Source organism: Trachinotus anak, unplaced genomic scaffold, assembly GCF_046630095.1.
Source record: "Trachinotus anak isolate AG129_WGS33_773 ecotype Australia unplaced genomic scaffold, CSIRO_AGI_Tana_v1 ptg000012l, whole genome shotgun sequence".
Classification (NCBI taxonomy): Eukaryota; Metazoa; Chordata; class Actinopteri; order Carangiformes; family Carangidae; genus Trachinotus; species Trachinotus anak.
The window spans coordinates 1,450,081-1,473,667 of NW_027273863.1; the positions used below are offsets into that span (position 1 = coordinate 1,450,081).

At 42.1% G+C, this 23,587-nt stretch overlaps 1 protein-coding gene across 1 annotated transcript in view; it reads left to right on the top strand.

Annotated features, from left to right (window-relative positions):
* Nucleotides 1-2,029: 2,029 nt before the first annotated feature.
* Nucleotides 2,030-23,587, top strand: part of cdh6 (cadherin 6) — a 74,475-nt gene continuing 52,917 nt past the window's right edge. The window contains exon 1 of the mRNA XM_071491828.1: nucleotides 2,030-2,147. The gene's annotated coding sequence lies outside the window, so the exon portion shown is untranslated. The remainder of the gene's footprint in view (nucleotides 2,148-23,587) is intronic.

Consider the following 23,587-nt stretch of genomic DNA (forward strand, 5'->3'; position numbering starts at 1 on the left):
GGTCCACTTGGTCATTTTGTTGTTAGTGTCAAGGATCAGGCTTGCAGGGAAATGTTGTTAAAGGCTGACTCTGATGATTTAACGTTGCTCCAAAAAGTCTCATAAGAGAAGGTTTTAAAAGGAATTGCCAAATTCCAATAAGCAAAGGCAGAGATCTCCTGATGTTCAGTCCCTAACATCGGATCCTACACATCCTACAGTGCAATGCTACGGTATCTTTTCCTGGACCCTCAGTGGTTGGCAAAAGTCTTTCAAATGCAGCTACTTTTTTAACAGTGGCTTTCTGTTACAAATGTGTGGCCTCCAAACTTAAGCTGAGAAAACCCTGATGGCATCATTAGGGTTAATTTCTGAGACTGACTCTTCAAAATCCACAGAAGAAATCACACCAGTGGCGTGCCATTAGGGCAAGCAGTACAAGCAATGCTAAAGCTAAAAATAGACATCAATTAGAACACTACCAAAGTGGAAGTTATATCTCTCCTTACATCTGATCTCAGAACAGCTTTATGTCCCATTAAAGATCTGTTGCCTGTTTGCATTCATCATGTAATTTACTGCCCACTTGTGCTGGCAGCAGACTATTGTCCCTGCAAGCTAGCTTGCCTCTCAGCCCATTGTACCTGTTGTTTCTGTCATTTTCGTAGGTGTGACTGTTTCCTGTTGACAGAAGCAGGAGCTTGGCAAGCAGAGAGGACAGCAGCTTCATTTGGAGGTTTGTGCAGTCAGGACAATCCTGGAGTCTTTGATTGATGATTAGTGCTTTTGGTGCTTGTCAACCTTCACTCAGCTTCTACTGTTCATCATGTGTATGCGCAGACATGTGTGGAAACTAAACCTGTGCATTCAGCATTGAGGGGCAGCCATGGCAAGAAAAACAAGCAATTTACACTAATTTATCATCTCTGTGCAAGATCTGCAGGAAGTTTAAGAAGTATGAGACAGAATATTGTTACAGGAGCAGAGCAGCTCCTTTCAGGAATAGCTCAGTACGTCGGCTGTGTACTGTACATAGTGGGCAAGAGAGAGAGAGAGAGAGAGCGAGAGAGAGGGAGAGGTGATGTCAGCGACCACAGGAGAATGTTAGCAAGTTATTTAGCAGTTAGCAGTGTAACTGTGAATGTTTGTCAGTACATAAATGCCAAGATGACCTGCTTCAACTGCAGTCCAGATGATGGTTAATGGTATGGTAACTTCGTCAAAGTCAAAGTCAGCTTTATTGTCAATTATGCTACACATACAGGACATACAGCACAATTAAAATTGCGGTCCTCTCAGACCCATGGTGCAAACAAAAATATAAAATATTCTGTAAATGTAAACAAAAACACATTGAAGATAACCACTCTCCCAGCACTGTATGTATCCCAGCCGATATATATGTATATATATATATATATATATGTATATATATATATATATATATATGGCTTTGTTTATTAGTCACATTCAATTGTGTTATATTATATATATATATATATATATATATATATATATATATATATATATATATATATATATATATATATATATAATATTGATTTGTGCGGCTTTAAGTTTCTAAATTCCAACAGTGAGCTTAGGGGATATTTGGAGATTTGTTGGCGACTTAATCAGGTAGTACAAAAACATGCTGTGCATCTAGAATACCTTGCCACCTTTTAGAGTGCCATCCAGAATAGCCGCATTCAGTGTGTCATCTGCCAGCTACTGCTTATGAAAGCCCAGTCAGAAACAACACATGCCACTTCATGTGTTCTTGTTGCTGAAAGGTCTCCTCCCTTAAGGAAGCAGACCGTTGGCCTTTCGGAAACACGGGCTCAGGGAAATGTGGCTCCTCAGCCCCCCGTGCGTGTGAGCGTGCGTGTGTCCCTTTAATCGGCACTGTAATGACCCAGCAGCAGCAGCCATTTCAACTCCTCAATTTGCTGATTTGGTGAGGGGGGGGCTGTGGGACAGGCGGTTGGTCGAGCGAGGTAGGGACTACACGGGAGAGAGAGAGAGAGAGAGAGAGAGCGGTAGAGAGTGAGAGGGAGGCAGAGGGAGGCAGAGGGAGGACAGGATAGAGGGGACAGAGAGCAGCGATCAGTCTCCCGTGCATTCAGCGTGGGTCGCCGTGGGTACAGCACGGTCCTCGGCACACGGCGGTAAGTGGACCCTGCTTCAGACATTCATTTACACTGTCACTCTCATGTTGTTGGGTCATTAGAAGTTTGAAGATGTTCTTGTTGGATTTGCGTTTTTTTTTACTTCATTTTTTATTTAGTTATGAGCAGCCGGTCACTGGCACCGTGGTGATGGGGGGGGGGGGGGGGGGGGGCGCGGACAGTGATTTCGTCTATAAATGGTAAAAGTGAGGGAATAATTTTGCACTAAGATAGTTAACATCTGAAATCAAATAAAGCTTTATTGATCAGTTTCTTGGAAACACATAAAAACCTGTGTTTTTTGGTTTTTTTCTTGAAAGTATTCCGTTTTCATCCTTACTCACAGTGGGTGGAAGTTGGAATCTCGTTATAACGTGGAGTGCAAAATGATAACTTGTATTGAAGTTATCATGTGTGATATATGAATTACAAAAAAAAACCAAAAAACGTTGTGACATTTTTTATGAATTACTTGCTTGTGGTAAAACGCGCGTCCAGGGGCCGCCCACACCCGCGGCCCCTGCTCCGGCGGAGGGGACAGAAGACCTGCGCCACGCCGCAAACGCGACTCTGCCTCCTGAACGTGCTGCGCGTTGTTGGCGCAGTGTTTCTGCTCAGCGGTCAGAGGAGTCAGAGGCGGGCAAGCGCAGGGGCTGCAAAAGTAGATGTGGGCTGACTGAAGGACATGTTATAGCTCTGGGGGGACCAGATTTTAGAGTTTATCGCTGAGAAAGAGCCTGAAACACGAATTACACGGCGCTAGTTTCGTGTGTGGGTCACTGTGGTTTGTTCAGTGGGCGACAGAGAAAGTGAGAGAGTCGGAGAGACGGAGACTGGAGTGATGCTGATGCGCTCCGACTCATTTTCTTTTCTCCCTCTCTCTCCCTCTCTCTCTCTCTGACTCCATCTTGGTCCTTCCATCGTGACGTTAGTATCTAATTAGAAGCTGTAGTTTTAAAAGAGATTTTTTTAATTATTATTTTACATCTGCGTCATCATTCAGATGAAATATCTTTTTCATTTTCTGAAACCACATCACATTGAAATGGTAAAACATTCAGTGGCTGCCTCTCTGCGTTGTCTTGTGTCTAACTGTTCTTTGATGTGCTTGGCCTTGTTGACTCACTGTGTTAAGTGGCTGGTGATGAGAGTGTCAGTGAGACTGGGTTACATTCAGCTGTTAAATGTGTGAGCTCCCTCAGACTGGACAGCTTAAATGGTCATGGTTGCAGGTTTAGGGCAAACGGTGGCAGCAGATCAGGCGTGTTGGATTTAACCTGCTTGAAGAGCCAGATGGGTGGGGTTTGTAATGTCTGGAATAGCTGTGGCAGTAGCGTTGATTATAAAATTAGTGTAATAAATGTAATCTAACTGCATGGATTTGTGGAATTTTGGCTTTGAACCAGCTGAAATCTGGTTTTCCATGTTTGTGTTTGACTGTGACCATTTGAAAGCTTGATAGATAATAAAAGTCTCCGCTGAAAGACACTAATGAAATAGTTCAGGTGAGGTAGTTGAGTCAGAAGCTTTTAAAGCAGAATGGAGCAGGTTTTCGTTTTACAGCTGAGTCCAAACAGTCAAAAAATATATATTTTATGACTCAACTGACTTTTCATAAAACACCAAAATTAGCCAGCTATATTTGCAAACTGGTACGGGAAGATTTTTGTTGTTAAATTGTTCGTATTCATTCTGTAAAACAGTTGTAATATAGGGAAATTTACGTCTCAGTTAAACTGTGGAAACCCTGGACAGACCGCTGGAATTCCCAGCTCTGCTTGGTCATTCAGACCCCTCACTGAGATCCATTGATTTAGACTTTATAGGAATTTGGGGGTGTCCCAGCATGCACCCAAGTCTGGAGGTGCCTGGAGAAATGCACTGACATCCTTCGTCCTGTAAGTGGCCTGAGTCAGTCCTCACATTAGACATTCCTCAGTGACTCACATGACCTCCACGCAACCTAACGGCCCATCACTTACATTTTTCAAAGAACGAGAGCCAGAAGTGGGCACATAATGAGTTCACTATTACTATTAGCCTGACTGACGACTCAGAGGTTAGGTATGCACCCAATCCACTGAGCTAGATGAATTTTTTTTCCAATTGTGTTTTACTCCTCCGCCACCTGTGGACTTTTCCAGACAGCAGCGACCAGTGTGAATTTATTCTATAAAATTATAACTGAATAAAAAAAACTGGGGTGGATACACTGTAAAACAATATACGACTGTGTAGTGTAGGAATCAACTGACCTTTTCTCATGAACTTAGATCAAGTTAATTCAACGTAGAATATGTTGTTTACAGCTGATGAACATGAGATGTTCTAATTTAAGGTCTTGAATTAAAGATTTTCTGATAGTTCACTGAACTCATTAAATTAAGTTTTTAAAGAACCAGCGGATCAGACTTCCCAGGGTGCATTGTTGCATTTTTTAAAGTTTAAAGAATTGGGTTGTTGTGTTTTTATTGACTCTGGTAAAAAAAAAAAAAAAAAAAAAAAAAAAAAATATGGCTTGAACAGGCAAGCCTCAAGTTTTTTCATGTCAAATGAAGAACTGAACCTTAAAATGTCAACTTCATGTCTTAAGTTTCTTGAATTTGTTTTCTCAAGTCCAGTTACTTAATTTTACATTTTCATAAAACTCACATTTTTAAGGCAGCAGGGGAACGAAGTTAAAATGATTTACAGTGTAGTATGTGTTCTACATTTATCACAAGACACCAAAAAGCGACCAGTGTGAATTTATTCTATAAAATTATAACTGAATAAAAAAAAACTGGGGTGGATACACTGTAAAACAGTGTAGTAACAAATAACAAATAAGTAAACAGGAAATACAGAATATTAGTAGATTATTTTCCTGCTGGACATCCAGTCAGTGTAAGTCATCTGTGTGGTCCAGGGAAAGCACTAGATGACATTGACATATACTGGGAGACATGCTCAGAAAGCCTGCCGGCACAGTACCTGCATGTACCAAGATGTATTTCTGTGACCATAATGGACGACTCTCAAAAGCACAATGGGGGACATTGTTCTGTGAAGCTTATCCTCTAAGGCAAAACTGCTTTTCACACTGGATGGAAATCCCAGGGAGGTCCTGACTCTAACCTTAATCATAACGTGACACCGTTTACAGTTGAACAAGATGCCAAAAACAATATCAGAGCAGGAGAAAAACAGCAGAACTAAGAAAACCAAAATAAATATCATAAAATATCTTTTGGAAACTTGGGACATGAAATAATAAAGCAAACAGTTAAAATAAGTGGGTTCTAAAGCAATTCACCGTAAAATTGGTTCTGCTTTTTATTCATGTTTGTGTGCAAATTTATCAGTTCAAACATGCTTCATCTATTTAATTAGTGAGCAAAAAAAAGTTCACTTTGACCTTGGAAATAGTTTGACAAAAAAAATCTTAAATTAAGGTTCATTTTCTGTACTTGAATTACACACTGTTTTCATCAGAAGATGAAGAGGCAACCATTTTCACTGCTTTAATAAGAGAAACAAAAGAGCAACAGGATGAATACAGGGTGCAGTGATAAAAATAATATAGCCAATGAAAAAACAGCAGGAGGACAAAATAAAGTAGTATAAAAGGTAACTCAAATAACAAATAAGTAAACAGGAAATACAGATTAATTCAAGTGTCAGAACACGCTTGATGGAGGAAGATAGCGACACTGCCGGTCTCTGCTGTCGAGGCGTGCTGCCTCCGAGCCACAGAGCCATGATGGCAGAAGCTCAGTCACCCTCAGTCTTTAGCCTGAGAGCCACAGTCAGGTCAGTCATGCAGTATGGAGCCTGTTAAGCAGTCAAAAGTTCAGCGAGATAACCCGGAGCCAGGCCAGGAAAACATTTGCACATAATCACCACAAAAATCAGTGAAGCCATCAGTGAGGAGAGGGAGATATTTGGCCCCTCTCTTTGTCGAAGGGAAAAGCCCTGCTTCAGCACTCTCGCCACTGCAGCAGTGAAGGCAAGAGAAGATAAAAGCACATAAACCTATGTGTTGCTGAAGCTCAGCATGGATCTAAGTATAGCAATGCTCCTGAGATGACCAGAAAAAGCCTCAATGAACAAGTATTTTAGTGTGTCATTTCAAATTAGGGCTTGGAAGCTGGCCTAATGTGTTTATTAAGCAGACTGAGGGCAGCTTCAGTTTGGCTGCAAACACAGATATTTATTCTTTTTTTTTTTTGGAAGAGTTTATTCTTGGGTTTCTCAGCTATGCAGAGAGGACAGTTTATTAAGCTGACTCGACAGGACCAGCTGGGTCCCTGCAGTCACCTAATTTCTTAAATGTCATGTAAACACTCATATGAATGTCTCCACATTCCAACAGGTTTTTTTTTTCTTTTGGTGGACACTTAAGATAGGAAAAGGTCAGTTTCTACAGCTGAAGGGTTGAACTGTTAATGCCGTTGTTATTCAGATTCCTTTGACTGACCAAAAAAAAAAATCAGAAACTATGGAGAGAATATGGGAGATGTATCAGTGAACAACAGTCTCAGCTTGTCCCTAACAAGCACTTGCACTGTAATTTGGTGTGTGCTGTATAAGAGGCTGAGCACTGGCAGGAGGAGACAGTTTGCTGGTAAGATCATGTAAACTGATCAATATAATGATGGGATAAGAAAGTGCAGTGATGGGATGAGCTTGATTTTATCAGCAGTCAACTTTCCAGAAGACAGAGGCTCTGTCCACATGACTACATTTCAGTTTTAAAACTCATCTCTCCAGCTACATTTCCTCCTCCGTCCACCCTGCTCCAGAGTCTTCAGCCCCTAAAACAGAGACTTTCAGAAACGCTGCTGGACCCATTTTAGTTTGAAAACTTCAGGGTTGTGTTGTAGTCGTCGTTGTAGAAACTATGACATATGGTCGCTTCCTGACTGGGTCTTATCAGCCTTGACTACAGTGGTGAAAACAACATGGATAATGAACTATAAAGCTCCTTTTCCACTGGTCAAAAAAAACTGCTAAGACAGGTTAACATCAGGCTTTTGTCAGCAATGGAAAAGGGTTCAATCGGCATTCACACCTGACTGAATGCCGATTGAACCCTTTTCCATTACTGATAAAACCCTAATGTTAGCAGGTCTTACCGGGTTTTTTTGACCAGTGGAAACGGGCCTTACAGAGCTAGTTGTCTATGCTAGCAGCTGTTGTTCACTTAAATTCTGAATTTTAACTCTACAGCTGTCTTTGCTGTTCTGTGTTTGTATTATTTTCTGCAACTAATCAACTGCAGAGGAGACAATCTGCGTCCTGTTTACACAGGCCCCTGAGCAGCTTAATCCAGCAGTTTTATCATACAATACATTGTATTTGAGGGAAAAGTGAAGAAAGTAAGAGCTTATGGCCAGTGAGGCTGTCAGGCTGATTTATAAAACTGATGGAGCAGATAATAACATTCAACCTTTGACTGTGAGCTTCTTCCCTCAAGGCTTCGAGTGTAAATTGTATTCAGCGTCGTACAGAAAAGCTGGTTGCTTAGGAGAACTGCCAGTTGGCCCTGATCACTTACCGTATGCAAGATCATGAGGGGAGTTCAGCAGACAGAGCTGCTGTCAGAGCCACCAACAGAGAAACGCTGCTATCAGATATCAGATGTAATGGAGAGTCTTATTAAAGCGATGCGGATTAAAAACACTGAGTACATGATGTCATCTGACAGAGGAGCCACTCACACACATTTAATTATAGAAGCTGTGCATTCTAATGAAGCCTGGAAACTGCTCTGTGTGCTAATTCACACTGACGGCTAATAACTGCCCTGACAATGGTCTTTGTGCTCTGTATGCGTGTGTGTGTGTGTGTATGTGTGTGTGTAAAAGGTGATAACACTGATTCGGTTCAGGTGCATCCTCAAGTACATTAAGTGGATTAAGTAGCAGAGGTGTGGCTGGAGTAAAGGTGTGTGTGTGTGTGTGTGTGTGTGTGTGTGTGTGTGTGTGTGTGTGTGTGTTCCTTTGATCATTTTCCATGGGAAGCACGCTTCCCATCCACCTTTTCCGAGACAATTAGCTGATTCAAACAGGGCTCACAGTTGTGATATTAAGGCAACCAGCTTCCTCCCTCCCTCCTGTCCACAACATGAGTGGCGTGCATGTGAATGGCAGTAGCCTCTAACACACTGCAGAGAGCGTTCACATCACAGGAACAGTTTTCCTCTGACAGGTGTTGAACTGCGTCTGTCTGGAAGAGAGACGCTATATAGTTTGAAGACGATGTCAGCCTTCCTCTCGACCAGCCTTGACAGCTCCAATTACAGCTCTCTAGGCCCAGTGTGTTGTGCAAATACACTGCATTGCTGTGTATCAAAGCCGGGTCAGAATGAAGGAGAAGACGTGGCATCGTGTCAGAATTCTTACAGCTGCTTTGCTGTTTTGACTGCGATTGGACGAGACGCTTGTTTTAATCCTGCTAGCAACCTGCAATCTACCTAATTAGCGTCTGTTACCTGAGGTAGCGCAGAGGAGAAATTTGTGAAACATCGAAAATAGAACAGAGAACATACACAACAAAATGTGTAATCTCACTCCGGAGCTTTGCCAAGGTAGTCCCTGGCTCAAAGGCTGTTTTCACACTGACACATACACCACACCACTGAAGTGAGGGCAGCAAACCTCTGAGAGTAACTGGAAAACCATTGCAAGTGGCTTCAAAACTGGGATTTTAATTTTAATTTTATTTTGTAACTGCAGTGCGGTGCACTTTGTTGAAACAGAGAGTAGCAGACTAGCATGTCTGTTGATGATGTTACTTATAGCTGTGTCATTACCACCTGCAACAGTGTGCGGATGGCAGTGTTTTCATCTCGTGAGTCTGTGTTTGTGGCAAAATGTGGTGCTGGAGAAACCTCCTTTAACAGGAACTCTCATCGTTAACTTTGTCAGGTGTGAATATGTTTGTGTGGCTGTGGAGAGATTTTATCACTGTGATCACATCACAACCTGTAAGATGCAGTTACTTTACACAACTGCTGTGGCTGGGATCAAAGTGGGCGTGGTCCGACCCATGAGTCCTGAACAAAAATGTACTAATGATTAGTAGTTGTGGTCTTGGGTTGGAACTTTAGAAGACGGTCTGTAGTTTTCAGTGTGTTCATTATGTGCCTTAGTCCAGAAATCGCTAAGTATCAGAAACTTGTCACTTGAAAGGTGAAACCTTCGGTTCACCTCTGATGGGTTAGGGTTGGTCAGGTTAGCTCAGTCGCTCCACAGAGGAGGGAGGCATTTCAGGCCCACAAGTGGTGAGGATATGTAACTCAAATGATAGATTTTGTGTGGTTTTCCTTGAAAGTCTTGTCATGTTTATGTGATAAGTCACCCTCACGTCTTAAAATCACAGTACATCACAGCTGTTAGAGAAAAATGAAAAAATGGCAGTCTCTGTCCAGCGTCACTGTCGTTCTCCATCACCAGTCTCTGCTTCCATCACAGTTCATTTAATATAGAGGCTGAAGTATAGCCAGTAAAGCTGGAGGTGTGAGAACCTGACATCACACCTGGGATAGCTTCTGGACGGTGGAAAGCTAAAAAGAGGTGCTTAGTACTCGCAGAAACACAACATACATAACATGGAGGAGAATGTAGAGCCTCTTGAAACATGTTTACCGACATGTTGTTTCACAGGCTGTAAAAAGCACAAAGGCAAACACACTTGGAAACACTCTCTTTTCATGTGAGGGCCTCGTGTGTTTGGTGTGAAGTGCTGGTCATCACCAGGCTTTGTCTGCTTTAACTGGAGGTGAAAGTAGAAGCAGAAGCAAGTGAGACGCAGCAGATTCGTTGGCTACAAGTACTTTGAAACGGAATCGTTAATAAACTTCCTCTCAAAACAGCCCCAGCTGTTGATAACTGTATTTCCCCAGTATCTGTCTTCAGGGGGCTGTGGAGAACAGCTGGACGGTGTAAGAGCAGAAAGACAGAGGTTATGTCGTTCAATTTTATTCCTTTTGATTATGGCTGACTTTCATTGGATTGGACTGGACAGGACATGCTGCTGCAGTAAAACAGTATAATAAAACCGGCTGTATTTCAAAGAGCTTTTATTGCTGATGGACTGTCACTGTCCGTTTTTTTTTTTTTTTTTTTTTTTTACGTTTTCTGGTTCAGTTTTTATCTTTGGTGTATTTCTTTGTGTCATTCTTTAAATAGAAGATATTACATATTAGGTAGAAAATGAACCATGAACCTTATTCATGTGTCAGCATTACGCTTGGGCTGATATGTGATAATATTGAATAACATCGAAATTCATAGTATTTCCTGCAATATGCAATATTTCAAACCTCTTTTTTTGCAGTTTTACAGTCTGCCATGCTGCAGAGTCCCCCCCTCACCTAACTGCTTTGCTTATTGTACACTGTACTTTGGCACATGACAAGTAAAACTTTGATTTAGTATATAGTTTATAGTATAGTATAGTTTATAGTTTAGTGGCAGCATCACTTATGCCAGAAAGATAAAATACAATCGTGTAATTATATATTATTAGAAAATCTGAAACATAATAATATTACAGTAATATACAATATAATTCTGAAAAGAAACAAATCCCCCCACCCCCCAAATATCATGATATTTGAGCTGCATTGAGATATTAAATCTTGGATATTGCCTAGTCAGTAATATGTTAATTACTCATTAGATGGATATGGTTAAAGTGATAGTTTGGTTATTTGATGTGGGGTTGTATGAGGTACTTATCCATGGTCAGTGTATTGACTGTAGTACGTCACAGTCGGCAGAAGTACCCGTGATGCACTGCTACTGCGAGCCACTTAAAAGCCAATATCAGTGTTTGCTATATCCTGAATCTTTTCACCTCTGTATCTTGCACGACAGTCAGGCTGAGTGAATCACGAGGCTTTAATCCCTGAGGACAGTCGACCACCACAGAGAGTCAAGTGCTCTCCACTTGCCAAGGCCTTGTACGAAATATGTTCTGCACCTCTCCATGATATAATATCCTGTAAATTATACTCTTCTTTTAGCTACTGCCCACATCCAAGGCAGTGAACTGCTCACGCACTGATTTTCAATTCATCCATCCATTTTCCCCACCTATGACTTACATGGCTGCAGGAGCTTGTCCCAGCATGGCTCGGGGAAGGGGTGGGGTACACGCCGTACAGGAAGCCGGGGAGCACTTGATTTCTTAAGAGCTCAAACCTGTCTATGACTTGATACAGCTCTGTTCTGAAATATGTGAACGACAAGAGGAGTCACAAAATTTTATCTCACTCAAAGAACCATAGAGATAAAACCTCACTGAGGACGGCGGGTGTGGCTCCCATAACCAGTCATGAGTTGAATTTTTCAGGCGATCTTTTTCTTGTGAAAATTCATAAAGCCAGCACACACTAAACCCTAACCTAATACAGTTGAGCCACAAGCTATCGCCTCCATATTGTCAGCAAGTTGAATAAGCGCCTCTCAAACACTCTTTCAACAGATTCTTGAACCTGCACGACAGCATGAGTTTAGCTGTTTGCATTTCTCTGGTGCTCTGTAGTTAAAGGTTAGTTGGTGAATAGGGACCAACAGTCCCTCCATTGTTATCAGCTGGTGCTGAGCCTGACTGGTCACCGGTGGGGGCCTAATATCTGTCATTTTTGGACGTGATATAGAAACGAGCCAGCTGAATATGAATATTTGATTGTGATTTCTGGAACAAGTCGATTTTTTCTCACTAGCCCTCTAAACTGCCTCCAAATTGGATTCATCCCATGTCAAAGAGATTAAGATAAGAGGGAAGCGCGCTGATCTCCGCGGCAAGAGGAAGGGTGTAATGTATAGAAAAAACCTGCGATGGGATAGTTGCATGTTACTGCTGAAGTTGGGGGAATTAAGTGCGTGACTGGACCTCATATAATAGATGTTCATCTCATTCTTTCTTTAAACTGAGCCGAGTCTGTCTGTAGGTTTTTACTCTTAAACATATCTTTGCTCCTTGCACACTCATGTAAACACACACAGTGGTTTACAAGCTCATTTGCATAGTAATGGTCTGCTGCATTCCACAGGAGAGTGACAAAAGCATTGTCTCTGTGTATGTGTGTGTGTGTGTCCCTGCTGTTTCCTGACTCTGTGGCAGCCATAAAACAAGGTTCTCATGATAAAATGTCCTGGTGGATGAATGAAGTGCAAACAAAGCGCCACTACAGACCCTCGTAAACACAGTCACACACAAAGCATGCTTTTATACTATCAGACAAAGTCAGACCAAAGCCTTCTACCTGTCTACCTGCAGCCACCTTAACAAGTAAATGTTAGTTTTCCTTAGGAAAATCTTTGCTCCTCGTCTTCTCCAGCAGTAAGAGTGCCCCCTCCATCTCCAGTTCAGTTTCCAAAACTTCACTCTGAGCTGGAAGGAAATTCTATTTATTTACTGTCACTGAAACAAAATCAGCAAGTGTGTCTAATGATCCCTGCTGCAGTCAGCTCCTACTAGTAGTGTGGGACTAAAGCCAGGGAAAAGTAATAAGAATAAGGCTTACATAAACATTATGTAAACACAACCAACAGTTGCAACAGCAGAGCATGTGAAGTGTAGCTGGAAGAGACTTGTATGAGTGGCAAGGACAGTCTGAGCAGCTCCTCCGCCTCTGAGCTGCAGCACATTCAGTTTGATATCAGCTTTACATCAGTGCAGAAAGAACTGTGGGACATACGCTACAGCCTTTTAACATATAGTGCCCACTGTCACACAGCTTGTTTATTCCACCTCACTGTTCTGTATAAATGGTGCACAGGATGGGGGGGGTCTGGCATTAACATACATCCCCACACGTCTCCAGTGTCCACTTGTGTCATACTATGACAGACAGATTCATTGTCAATGTGTTTATGAGAGAGAGAGAGATGCCAATGAAGAACTGGACGTGCTCTGATGCAAAATAACTAATATTCACCTGTTTGAACAGCCATGAAATATCAGGGCGCCGCCACCCGACACACTGCTGCTGAAAACACAGTCACTGACAAGTGTGTGTGTGTGTGTGGTCATGAGAGCAGTTTTTATTCTTTAAAATGTCCTTTTCACAAATCTGTCAGAACCAAATTCACAGGATTCTTATCAGAAATGTTTGTGAATGTTTTTTTTTCTGTAAAAATAGAATATAGCCCAGTGTTTCATTATTAAATAGTTTTCATTTTCAAATACAGGCGTCTGCCTCCATGATCCACCATCAGGTGAACTTAAGCAGCAGCACTGCACTCATCTGGTAGAGGTGATTTCATTGAAATGAAAAGATTTCACTCTGAACTTTTATTGGTATCATTGCCGTCGTGAATTATGATTTCAAGGTTTCTTGTATCAACAAGCATTTACAGGCAAGCTCTTCATGTAGATTTTCACCCACTGCCACTGTTTGTGGTTGATTTTACCCGGTTTGTCTCATTAAAGTCTGGCATTGGTTTGACCCCTGTTCTGGGAGTAAAATCTAGTGCCACAGCAATTGCTTGTTCTGGTTCCACTGGAAAAAATACCAAATATTTACTGCTTGTCTTTGTTTCATCTGTTTGTAAATTCCACATCTTTGGGTTTTAGGCTGTCGTTCAGGTAAAACAATCACAATGACGCTGTCAGGACAGTAGAAATCTTTGAGCAAGCCAAAGGTCGTCCCCTCGACAAATTTTAATTAGACTTTTTAGACAAAAATATTACATATCATCGATAAATGGAAACAATAATGAACAGATGAATCAATAATAAAGGTCATGGTTAGCAGTTGTAGCACTGGTGCACTCCACCCCAGCAGAGGAACACACTGTGATGTCACCTCACAGGATTTCAGGTCAATGATTTTCCATTCTGTCCCCCTGCTGTGTTTGGGGTCTGCTGGTGTGTGATAAAGGCTGTTCGCGATGTGTCAGGTCTCTCATCTTCATCATTTCTGCTGACCCCCCCCCCCCCCCCCCCCCCCGCTAAATATCCCCTCCCAGGCCCCCTCCCCAGGCCTGCACTGTGGTTATGTAACACTGTAAATCCTGAAGTACCATATGGCACCAACAACACTATCCATCACTAATTGTTGTTGATGCACATGGCAGCAGTCATCAGAGCTCTCACAACACACACACACACACACACACACACACACACACACATACACACACACTCCCTTATACACACACTCCAATATATCCCTTTGAGGACCCTGCTGCTTATAGGTTTAATCCAAAGATACAAACTGTAACACTGTTCACTCTGCAAAGGTGTAAAACATGGACTGGGTCTTGGATGGATAGCAAAACCATTCAAACACACACACACACACACACACACACACACACACACATACATTTCAACATCTATTATCTCCCCTTTGCTAAGATTAAAGCAGCTCAGGTTGCATGGGGGATTAGGTTGGTTGGGACTTTGTAATTGCTGGGAAAGGGTCACCCAGAGAGTGCGTTTGTGTGTATGTGTGTGTGTGTTGGGGTCAAGCACAGGGGGCAGGGATTACATGACCATCAATTTGCACGTGCTTTGTCAGTTCCTGTGAAACCGTTGCACTCCACTAAAAGCTGACTTTAGATCAGATGTTTACGTCCCGCTCTCATCACAGCCTTTTTTAGTTTACATGCGATAAAGATCTCAATGTCCATTCACTTTTTATTGTCCAAAGTACCACACTAAATACCACATATGTAGGTCATTTTATGGATGCACGCGGCTCAAAGCTTTTGAATGTACAGCCCCTCCCCCACACACCCGCTACATGTTTGCACCAGAGGGGGACGATACAGAAGACGGAGGGTCTGCAGGTTCCTAAGAAGATGCTAATAGTGCCATGCTGTGTGCTTTGGGTAGAGACACTAATTACAAACAGCGCTAAATAAAACCACATTCAGTCTCATCCCAGTAGCTGCTTTTGAAACAAGGTATAAGTGCCAGTTGACTGACTCCGGTCACTGACCCCGCTGTCACATTGTGAGAAACCCCATCAACAATTTCATTGATCTCCTAAAACACTGAGTGACCTCAAAACTGGGGCCTGAACTCGTCATGGTGATGTGGTTTTTGTGGAACGGTGGTTTTATCTGGCATGAGCCAAATGAATGAGTTGTGCGTTGAAGCCGTTCAAAGACAAGCTATGTTTACACCTGCCGTCCACTCTCCCCCAGAGTCTTCGAGTGTCTTCTTTCAGAAACACTGCTGGACCCGTTTTAGTCTGAAAACTCCAGGATTGTGTTAAAGTCTGGACAGACACAAACAGAGACCTTTGGATACAATGATGTAGACACCCACGGTGGCTCCTGATTGGCTCTCATCAGCCTGGATTACCAGTGGTGAAACAACATGGATAATGAATTAAAGTGTTAGTGACCTTGTTGTCTTTGCAGCAGCTGTTGTTCAGTTCAGTTCAGCCCCATCACTGTTTGCACACTCTATTGTGTTTCCGGTTTGATTTCAAATGGATGAAATTGCCATTTTGCTCATCAGTCTACCCTCATTGGCATCACAACAAAGCAAAAACTTGTTTTTATAGAATCTTTTTTTTTTTTTTTTTTTTTTTGCAAATGTATTAAAATCACTCATTTACAAAAGTATTCAGACCCTTTGCTGCGGTACACAAAAGAAGCACAATAACAGTGAAATGGAAGACACTTGTTTGTGAGGTGTGGAAGCATTGAAATGAAAGAGCAGTTTGGCTGTGAGGACTTTACAAATGACTATTTTACTACTAGAAATGTGTCCTGGCTTAAGAATCGAGCTGTCCCCTCAGCTTACACAGTGCTGGATTCTGGCCTCTGGACAGTGAGCTGGAGCTGAGTATGAGCTACCATGAACTCAATGTCAAGGTAATGTCAGAGGAAAGAGGAATATAGTGTTGCAGCATTCAGCTTTTTGAAGTACTTTGAACAATCTGAATCTGGAATAAGCCATGCGCGTTTAATAACATGATGACACCAGAATCACCGTCACTGACTTGAACACGGAGGCAGAGGATTCAAATTAGTTTCAGTGTTTCTACTTGTACAACAGAAACCCATTCATTCGAATAAATATTGCAGTGAACAGTCAGTGACAGTGGTCAAAGCAGAGCCACATCATAAAAAGTCAGTGAGTATAGATAACCAGTAGTATGCCTTTTACAGGACTGTCTGTGTGCAGTGACGCTTTAATGACTTCACTGATGGTCTGTGCTAAAGACAATGAAGCAGTTTTCTCTTTCTCTCTGTTCTTCAGTAACATCAAGTACATGAATCCAGTTTCAGCGTTCTTCTTTGTGACTTTTTAAGTGATATTTTAGTGATTCTGGGTCATTCACCAAAGTTGTTCTCACATATAAACACTGTTTTCTTGGAGATAACTGAAGTAACAGTGGTCATTTCTGAGGAGCGTCCAATGATACATCCAGCCTGTATTAGCACTTCAGACCTGAGCAGAAAACACCTTCAGGTGAAAAGCAACAGTGCGGCAGAAATGAGACATCTACACCTTCTAGATGTTACTTTGAAGTAGGCAATTGTGTTTTTCAGTGTGGAGGTGTTTTTTCTCTTTGCCTACTCTGATGTGCCAGAATGAATCAATGATGAAGTTAGGCTGTGATTTGCACAATTAGTGGAAATATGATCAAAATCACAATATCCAAATCGCAGGAGCTGCAACATTTTGAGAAAGATAAAATATATCTCAGCATAAATAAAGCAAAGAAGCTGAGTGGATGTGCTGCTGTGGACGGGACCATCAGCGAAAATGTATATAGTATGTCTGCAGTCAGTGTATTACCTTTGGAAGATTCAGATCAGCTCAACTGTTTCTCAACTGTTGAACTACTTTATTCCTACACACAAACGCTTGGCTCTGTCTGACTCAGTAGTCGATGGGCGGAGCAACACAGTGCACACTGTAGTTGCGCTTGTGTGTACTAATACTGTACCACAGCTCACAACTTGTAGTTCCACAGGAAGCTGTTCCACGGCAAAATAAAGCAGTGAAAATATTCAAAATAAAGCATACACTTCAGCTGGTATTGGTTTTTTATCTGTGGGCATGTGTGGATAAAACACTTTTTTTGCTGATGGTCCCGTCCACAGCAGCACATCCACTCAGCTCCTGCCGCTTCTCTAAACTGGTACCTCACACAACCCCATGTAACCACTATCACTCTGGGGCTGAGGTTCAATGTGAGCAGTTTGAAGGTTGTCTGCCTGTGTCTTTTCCTGCTCTACCTCTTTGGTAAAACAGTGTGAAGGAGTCATACTCCCGGCTAGAAGAGGTATTTCTGTCAGTTTCGTGGACGCATCATGTTATTTCCATTCGAAACCTCCTTGTTCTCCCACAAAACGCAGTGGGACTGCGCTGCTGAAAATAATGTGGACTCATGAGAGGTGCAGTTCTGTGCTTGAGAACTTTTGCACTGCTCTTCACAGCTTATTAAACCTGGTGTTCTTTTTTAACAAAAGAACTGATGTGTTGATTTAGTCTTCTTTGTATTTTGAACGGCAGAAAGGTGGCTGATGATGATCACAGCAGGAGACTTGTGAACCGAGTCAGGATAAAAAGTGATGGCCTGAGGACCACACACTGTCTACACACTAGTTGCCCTTCAAACGCAAAGATCATTGCTACTGTGTGTGCATGTATGTGTGTGTGTGTGTGTGTGTGTGTGTATAATATGTCTCTATATTGATGTGTTGGTGTTATTGATCTGTGCTTTGTAACAAAAGGACTGTAAAGCCTGTATGGGCAGCTGATGAGCTGACTACCTGGACACAGTGAATGCTGAATCTCATGATTTCATTATCTAGGGTTAGGGTTACTGGCACATTTTAAGGTGGGATGTTTTCTTGTCTGTCCCTCAGCTAATGTAAATCAATCAGTACACCTTAAATGTCAACTTGACCATTCCATGTATTTTTATTTGCCCTCTTACATGATGTACACTTTAGCGATGATTGGATCGTCACACAATTTCATGTCTTAGTGTACATGAATTTCAACTAGGTTACACAACTTATATTTTATTTCCTCATTTGGAGAAAAAAGAGGGAAAAAAATTGTCAGTCTATCTTTACAGTGTAGGTACAATCACTAACTATGAGAGAAAATTCATCCCCATAGTCCGTTCCTGCCCTCTACACAGGACATGTTTCTCTCAGTAGAAACAGTGGCAGTTACACAGGATACAGGAGGCAAAAGCTGGAAGACGCTTTGCTGCCAAAGTGACTTGTTTTAAATGAGAGTTTTCTGGGTTCCTCATAATCATAACCCAGTTATGATGTTTACATACTGCAAGCCAAAATAAATCTGGGTTACTGAGTTTTCTCTGCCTGTTCCCTCACGCTGAATATCTAACAAGATGAGTGACTGACAGACTGACTGGTGGATTAGAGAGACATACATGTTTTAACTGTGAACTGACCACCAGACTGACTGAGCAGCTTAACGTCCTAGTAGACATTACAGAGAATGCTTCATGGCGTTCAGTGTCATATGGATCACAGAAAAGTTGCTGGAAAAGTTCACTCTTTAAAAACTTGTAGTCAAGTGTCTAAAGTCAAGGTGCAGCTCGTTTATGGTTTATTCATAATGAGACTTCACACCCCCAACTACCAGGGACTGGACTATCTGACGGCTCTGTGAATGTGTTTGTCAGCGTGTGTGTGTGTGTGTGTGTGTGTGTGTGTGTGTGTGTGTCTGAGGGAGAGACAGCGAGAGAGTGTGTGAGTTAAAACTGGACAGGCGGTGTGGATGCTGTTGGCTGCCTTCAGATGGCTGGTGTATTCTGATGGAAAGGGGTGGCTGGGTTTGTACTTGTCACACACACACAGACACACACACACACAAAAGCTGCTCGCTGGCTGACATTCACCTTTTTTCACCTCTAATTGGTCCTCTGGGAGTTGTCAGAGGTCTCAGTGGCTGTCTGCAAGGTGGCAACACACACACACACGCACACATACACACACACACACACACACACACACACACACACACACACGCACACACACACACACATTCACGCACACACACACAAACACAGCCATGCATCAGTAGAAGTAGGAGATGGAGGCGACAGAGCAGGAGAGGCGCTGTGATTGTCACCTGAAGGTCACAAACATTTATCACTGCGTGTAAAGACAAAGAAGGAGAGATTAGAGAGGAAATATCACTTGGGCCTGGACCGCTGTTCTAAACTGGGTAAGAGTGTTGCAGGAGCCCTGACTGGCTTAATAATAGCCTCACTGTGGTTTTGGGGCGTATCAGCTCATATATGCCACCAAATAATGAGCCTGCTTAGTTGAACAGGCCGTGGAGGTCTGACTGTATTGTGTTGTTTGTGCTGTGTCTCTGTGATTCAGTGACTGCTGTTCTAATTGTAAAGCCTGAGTCTCAGCGTAATTGAACAGACTGAGGAGCTCATTCCTGTGCTGCACCTGAAGTGGAGGTCACCATGTCATCCCGTGGTGATTGTTGTGGAAAGGCTCAGTAGATATTTCCTCTGGGCAGATGCCATTTAAAGTAGGTTGTAGATTTATGACTCACAGCGCTCCCTGATACTCAGTCTCAGACTAGTTTGCCCAGACTCCAACAGTTTGGGCAAATGCATCGCTTGCATGGCAGAATGTGGCAGTGTTTCTGGGATGCTAAGCTATTCATGCTGCTGTTGTGCAGTGCAGCGCAGCAGCAGGTGGTTGTACTCTTAAGCTACACACCAACATCAGTGTCTGAATAAATTTCAGGTACAAACAAGGCCATGCAAACATGTGATATATGTTCGCATCAACCAGATGTTCCCAAGCGTTTTCCCTCTGGACCCCTGCTTGCCTGGTATTTAAAATAAAAAAACACTGCTGGGAGAATTTTAATGAAGACTTTTTTATCTAGAGTTGCTGCTGTGTTGCTGGATATTCTGAACTTTCTAGATCAGATTTCATGTCTCGTTGGTATCTTAAAGCCCCAGACAGTGCAGGGCTGTTTTCAGAGTGGTGAAGCTCAATACGATACCACTGACGCTGATATCATCAGGTGTGAGGATGGTTGTGATTAATGGAAGTACATGTTTTGAAGTGTGCACGACCGCCTTTTAATACTCTCTGGCTCCAAACTTCAACTTCTCGTAGCATTAGCTAAATCAACATAAATCACATGAATGTGTAGGCAAGGTTCATGAAGTTCAAGGGTCATGTTGATTAGGGGAGGGCGATCTGACTATCCCATGACGTGGATGACTTTTCAGATGAATCATACACATCGCCTCATTAATAGCTGCTATATTCAGATATTTCATTTTAAAGAGTTCAGTCACTGCAGACATGGATAAATAGCAGTGCTGTCCAAACGAATACTCCATATGCACTCAGCAAAAAGTGTGATTGGTTGTGACACAATTTATAAAGAGAAATCATTGAGGACAAAGGGCGAAAAAAAAGCAGGGAGCGGACAAACACCGGAAAGAAGAATCAAAGGACTTTCACAATTAGAGTGGAAACAGGATGCAGATTATAATTCTACCCAGAGCATTGTTGCCGGATAGAATCAGTGTCAGAAACGGAAACAGGTTTATTGCCAAGTAGGTTTTCGTATACAAAGAACTAGCTTGAGGTTTTTTTTTGGTACTTAACTATAAACACAGTAAGTGGAAAAGATACAAAATTATATGGTGGAGCTACTCTGAATTTTCCAACATATATAAGCCCGAATACTTTTCTTTAGGTGAAGGTTAGACATGTACATATTCATCATCCTGTGTAGCATATGATGGATACATGAGAAAATGGCAGTAACAGTGTGCTGGACCTAGGTCACTGCTACTATTTACTACTTTTCTAGTAGATTTTCATACCCTTCTAAAAGTATTTGAAGTCCTTGGATGCCTGAAAAGACACTCTCAATTCTGAGTACACTGAGCAGTGGTCTGCAATGAAGCAAAATACATCAGATTTTTAGTAACTCAGCCGAAACTTGAAGAAAATAACGATGCAGTCCTTTACAATGGTCAGCTGCTGGAATGATTCTGTGAGGCTGTATGTCGAGGCTTTCTCTTTACGGACGCTGCAGACAGCAGCTGGAGCTCCTCCCTCCCACATAAAAAACATGGAAAAGGGGGGGGTTCAAGTTGGTTTGCATCAGTAATGATACATTTTGATGAAGAATACGTTACAAATATTCATTACAGATGAGAGAGAGACCCCAATGTTTGCATCAGATAAGAGAGAGACCACCGTGATCCTCACAGCTTCCACAACCTGTGTCCACTGCTCTAAAGTTGTGTGATAGATTCTGTTGTGCATTTGAAAATGATAAGTATCCTCAATATGAAATGGTGAAAATTCACCTGCTGTTTGCTACAGGAAGGGGCCCTCTTCAATATTAACTGCTACTCTGTTATTTGGCTGCTGAAAATTAAACACACAAACAACCAAGACATTAGAAAGAGCAGAGCGTCACCGGTGAGTTTCACTGATGAGCAGACAATAAAGTATCTGCCGACATGAGAGGTAATCTGCTGTGATTCTGGAGGGCTTGGACTCAGGCCAGTATAGCAGTGCTTTTCAGGAGCATTTTGGTGACTTGACACACACTCAGACACACACTAGAATAACGGGGTGAAGGAGGAAAATCCCTTTGAAACCAGAAAACTTGACGGCTCCAGTCTCTTTCACAGTGATAATGGAGCAGCGAGGCTCGTTAAAAACAGAGGGAAGGCGTCCAGCCAGAATCAATTAGTCTCCTGTGTGGTCTTCATCTGATTCAATTAAAGCCTTTTTCATAAAGCACCGACTTAATGGGACTAATGCTGCACAGACACGGAGCAGGATGGAGATGAGGAAGGGCAAGAGACAGGGGGAGAATGAGCAGCGATGAGCTTTGTAATTCATTAGAAGCTCAAAGAACGGCAATGACTTACTTAAATATCTAGTAGGTGATTTATTGTTGGGGCATGTGTTAATGTGATGATTCTGTTCAATGCAACCGCAGAGATTTGGTGACACTGTTGCCATGTTTGTTTGTTAGTTTTGTTTGGATCTGTTTTAGCCTCACTGGGCTGTTCCTTCACACCCATGTTGAAAACCACTGTTGCATGTCAGGGCTGCACCCTAGTGCTGAAAATGTGAACTGATGTGGTGGATTATGCCTCAAATGAAGCGCTGCAGGCCCAGTGCACAATAAGCCCAATTATTTGATTAGTCAATTAGTCCCTTTAATCAGTCTGCTCAGGATCAGGTCTGTGTTCCAGCTCCTCCCCCAAGTCTTTCTGAATCCTGAACATGTGACAGATCTGCTGTGAACTAAGTGTTGCCATGTCTGTCAACAGAATGAAGTAGCTTACATTTGTATGGAAAGTAGCTCAGATAAAAAAAAAAAAAAAAAAAAAACACAATTTTTTGCTTGTTGTAGCAAGACAGTGACAGAGCTCTGCATGGGAAGATAAAAGCACGTTTCCCCTCAGTGTTGTAATTGCTGTGTAAGCGTTTTTTCCATATCCATCAACATGAATGTGTATGGCTTTATTGATCCAGTGCAGTTTTTAAGTGCACAAAGGGAGAATCTGGATGTTATTTTTTCAGGTGTTACAACCATTAAGTCAGTGGACAATTTGATTTGTTTATTTAGACCCCAAAAAAATGATGCAAGCAGGAGAGAGAAGAAAACGTGTCCAAACGTGCAGAGCGAAGGATCTGTGTTGTTGAATATTTTACATGAACCTCTATATAATATATCTAATATTTACATTAACCTTAACTACTGTTGTCAGGCCTGTGTGTATTCCTCACAACTGCAGACAGCCTCTGCACAGCAGTATGCAGATGACCTGCAGAAAGCTCTGCTCTGTTCCACTGACATCGACCTCCGTCATGAAGGAGAGGTGAAAGAGAACGCTCTGTGAGGCTAAAACCTCTCTGGAAAAATCAGTAATGATTAAACATTTAAATCCGAATTGAATCCAAACCAAAGAAAACTTAACGACAGACACTTTAAACTGAGACTTCGATGTGTCTGTTGAGGTTGAGCCAGAGATTACAGCTTTCATCAGTCCCTACATTTACCAAGAACTGAAAATTCAGCCAGTCCCTTCTACGTCTGCAAAAATCCAAACTTTTTAAACTCCAAACTTAAAGCATCTAAAACTGTTCTCTAGTTTCACTAATCAATGTAATTATCTGCATTTAAAAATATAACTCACAAGCACATTCATGAGCACAATCAATTCTCTGTATTTGACGATGAAGAGGCCATCGTTACTCAGGAAGTAAATAATGTTGGTACTGTATAACCTTCCACCTGAAACTTTGGTTTATGGACCTTTATCGCAGTCACATGACCAGTGCGTATAAATATGACCAGTATAGTATAAATATTCCTTGTCAGGGAGATAGAAGTCGTACAGTTTCATGTCCCCGTGTTACTGCTTCTGTCTGGGACACAAAAACAAAACAATGAGCTAAAACAAGTGAAGTGGC